This window comes from Euphorbia lathyris, chromosome 4 (genome assembly GCF_963576675.1).
Source record: "Euphorbia lathyris chromosome 4, ddEupLath1.1, whole genome shotgun sequence".
In the NCBI taxonomy this organism is placed as follows: Eukaryota; Viridiplantae; Streptophyta; class Magnoliopsida; order Malpighiales; family Euphorbiaceae; genus Euphorbia; species Euphorbia lathyris.
In genome coordinates, this window is record NC_088913.1 from 33,325,435 (window position 1) to 33,329,944 (window position 4,510).

The following is a 4,510-nucleotide window of genomic DNA, read 5'->3' on the forward strand; positions in this document are numbered from 1 at the left end:
TCTGAAAGCAAAGCAAAGACATTTACACAAACTCTTATTCTTCTGTGTAAACAATAGATTAGATCATTCAAGTGTTCTTTGTTATAGAACAAAACTTTATCAATCACTAAATTTAGCTAGGAGACTTTGAGTTGCTCGGTATTTAGTACTCAGAGTTAGATAGTGCTGAGTATAGGTTTATAGAGGACGGTACTCTGTAACTGCTCGCTGACTATTGCAAAGGGTTTGTGCTCTACCCAAAAGAGCTCAGTAGTGGATTAAAGCTCGGAAAAGAAATTCCGGGGATTGGATGTAGGCATGAGGTCGAACCAGGATAAACTGCTGAGTAGTATCTCTATCCATTATCTCCTATACTTGCTTGCTTTTATTTTTGCTAAGAAAACGTTTAACTTGAACTGCTGAGTTGCTTGATCTAGTGTTGTGTTCAGGAATAGACTATTAAGTGCTATTTTTCTGAACCAACCTCAGAAACAACTTTAGTTGCTGATCAAAACTAAAGTTGTCTATGACTGCACTCAGTATCATTGTGCTAGTTAAATCCGCGAGGATAAAAACAGTCTAAATACTTAAAATTTTAAATAGTTCCTTTAACCCCCCATGAACTTATTCTCATAACACAAGGGACTAACAGCTTACAATTCATGTTTTTCAAAAATTTCCTTAGTATATATATAACTAAAAATACAACACGAATTTACAATCCAGGCTTTATCTCTTTATTTTCTTATCTCCTTTCATTCAAACTCAATCTTCAGCATCACTTTCAAGAATCAATCTAAACTTCTTGTTGATTTCCAACATCATATAAGTATTTATTGATTCTAAATTAATTCTAAGTTAGTTGAACTGGTTTGAAGTTGATTCTAAATTAGTTATACGCAATTGAGGTTCGCAATTTATGATTTTACTATGCAATTCGCGGATTAATTTAACCTAGTTGTCTTCACTTCGCATATTGCCAATTGCGTACTTACTTTTAGCATTCACGATTTATATAATTTGTTAACTTGTGACCCAATTATGAAGTAACTTTAGGGTTTAGTAAAATGCGAAGCTTATTTCGCAATTTATATAAATTGTGACCTAGTATATAAAATTGTGATTTGCATTACCTCAAATACGAACTATCTCTGCCAAAATGCAAATGATTGTTTGGAGTTTCAGTCACATTTCACTCAATTTCACTCATATAAAGCACTAAATTTCGTTCAATTTCACATTGTGAACTACCGTGCGAAACAGATGGAAAATTGTTAATCACAATCCAAGTGGAATGTTTGCAATATCCATATTGTGAAGTCCTTTGCTAAAAAAATAACTTTATTTAATCAGGAGGCTTCATATTTACCTATTTGCGAAGCCTTTTTGGTAAAAAAAAAAGATTCGTAATTCATCATAAGTCTTCACATTTACTTATTTCAGAAGCTTTTTTACTAAAAAATGACTTTACAATTCATCAGAAGTATTCGCATTTGCCTATTTGCTAAAAATGGCTTCATAATTCTTATAAAGGTTTCTCATTTACCTATTTGTGAAGTTCTAGATGAAGGTTTAGGGTATATTGCTTCACAACACTAACCCTAACCAAACACAACACATTAAATCCATACTCAATCACAATAAAATCAAAACATAAAACCTAACCGAAATAGATAATGCAAAAAACAGTAGTTTTCACCTGGTCAACGATTGACTAAATGAATTTGGTCAATCACCGTTAGATCTAAAGTTATTAGATTTAAGTTTTAGAATGATTTTAATCTCCACCATAAGATTCTAATAAGCATAGATTTAACGGTAGTCGACCAAATCCATTTGATTAGTCATTTACTAGTTTAAAATTACCGATGCAAAAACTCCAAAGAAATAGAGTAAACTTACATTTGATTTGATTTTATCAACGTGTTGTATCTTCTTTTCGGATTTCGCCATGATTCACCGTTTGTTTTGGTTTTGTAAATCGCCTCAAATCGCCATGCAAAATCACATGTGTTATCGCAAAAAGCAAAGAGAAGATGAGAGGTTTGGGTGTTTTGGGTAAATAGGTATATAATTGTCTAATTTGGTGCAGTGGGTTACAATAGGTCTAAACATGTAAATGCATGTAAATGTAAATACCCATAAATAAAACTTTTTAATCATATACTACTAAACGCATGTTCTAAAGCGATTAAGGTAGTATTAGTTAGATTAATTCAATTAAGGTTCCAATTCTATGATGTGAATTGAACTGTGATTAAAATACATGATTGAGAGTTTGCATCCTGAAAGGATGTATTTGGTTAGAATCAGGATTAGTGTAGGTAGTAATCAAAGGCCTACTAACCCCAAAATATACTTTAAAGGTTAGATTGCCTCACATATTTCAAATATAACCTATGTGGTTTATAGATTTGCAAATTGATGTCTATGAGTTTTTTCATTGCAAAAAGAGGATTCATGTCATTGTCGTTCGTAAAACTATATGAATTTTCTCAGTTTTGAATGTTGATGAATTTTTAAATTTTGAGGTTATTTAGGTATTTTTATGGGCTAATTACAAATCTAGCCCAATTAAGAGGGACCTTTTACATATCTAACTCACTTTGATTCTTTCAATTATTTTGGACAAAATTACCCATAGTTCTATTCAATCATCGATCTACTTCTGATTCTTCTTCTTCTTCCGCTTCTTCTTCTTCTTCAGTTCATCTTCTTCAATTCCTGATACCAATCATTATCGATTTTTGAGATTATTGACGTATTATGTTCAATTTCCTGTAGAAATGGTATGTTTTTAGCTTATACGCTTGCTTTTCTCGTTGGTCTTGCCTCTTTTTTCATCTGTAATGGTATCGTTTCAATTTCCTTTATTTTCCACAATTTTTCTCATTTTTTCTCCATTGCTGTCGCATTTATGACGAAATTTATCGCATTTTGTCACAAATGTGACAAGAGTTGTCGCATTTCGTCACAAATGCGACAAGAGCTGTCACATTTGCGACGAATGCGACAAGAGCTGTCGCATTAGCGATGAATGCGACAACTTTTGTCGCATTTGTGACAAAATGCGACAAATTTCGTCATAAATGCGACAACAATGGAGAAAAATTGAGAAAAATTGTGGAAAATAGAGGAAATTGAAACGATACCATTACAGATGAAGAAAGAGGCAAGACCAACGAGAAAAGCAAGCGTATAAGCTAAAAACATACCATTTCTACGGGAAATTGAACATAATACGTCAATAATCTCAAAAATCGATAATGATTGGTATTAGAAATTGAAACGATACCATTACAGATGAAGAAAGAGGCAAGACCAACGAGAAAAGCAAACGTATAAGCTAAAAACATACCATTTCTACGGAAAGGTGAACATAATACGTCAATAATCTCAAAAATCGATAATGATTGGTATTAGAAATTGAATTAGATGAACCGAAGAAGAAGTTGAAACGAAGAAGAAGAAGAAGAAGAAGAAGAAGAAGAAGAAGACTGATGATTGAATAGAACTAAGGGTAATTTTGTCCAAAATGGTTGAAAGTGTCTAATTTGGTAAGATGGAAGTAAAGTGGGTTAGATATGTAAAAGGTCCCTCTTAATTGGGCTAGATTTGTAATTAGCCATATTTTTATTAAGTTAGAAAAAATGCACGTTTAGAGATAGAAAGTTCCGAAAATTATGATTTTTGGAAAATTGAAAATGTAGTTCCACGATAAATGTAGTAGTAAACAAATTTAATGCTTGGAAATTTTCTAATTTAAGGTTATCACGGTCAAAACTGAAAGTGTTAACTTAAAAGTTTTTAATTTTGCCAATGGCGAGTACTTTACTCATCTTTTATCAACAAAAACACACATCCCCCATTTATAAATCGGTGAAACCATAAGATTATATTTTGAATTTGCTCATTAAAAAATACAATCCAAATCAATAAAAATAATCAAAATAATTAAATAAAAATTAAAATAATTTTTTATTAAATGAGATGAAACCTTATTCTTTCAACAATAATATTAAAGAAATATTAGAATTTTGTCAATATAGCTTTTTATAAAAAATATTATTGTTTCGTAAAAACTTCTAAAACGGTGTTGTTTAAAAAAAAATATTAAACACAACTGTCGTATAAATCTAATCAAATACTATTTATTTTATGTATTTGGAATTAAACAATAAAGGCCTTTTTTAAAAGGTGAAACTACTAAATAAGTATAGGAATGAATGAATCCTCTTAAAAAAACAAACAAAAAAACAAGAATCCATTGTCATCTATACCGTATTTTTGGGCTGTCATAATGTGGCAGTTTCTAATCTTTCTAACATTTTTCTAGGCCCGTCCATGTCAATGTCATTCATGTTCATACTGTATTTGCACATTTAGTTTGGAGTTCAAATTGGATTGGACCAATCAAATTTCGAACATCTCAAGATGTGATTGATCTCAACCAAAAACAAGAATGTTTTCTTAAGATGGTAGTCACATCAGAATAACATTTTAATGTCGCCGCCGTTAAATTTCTATTTTG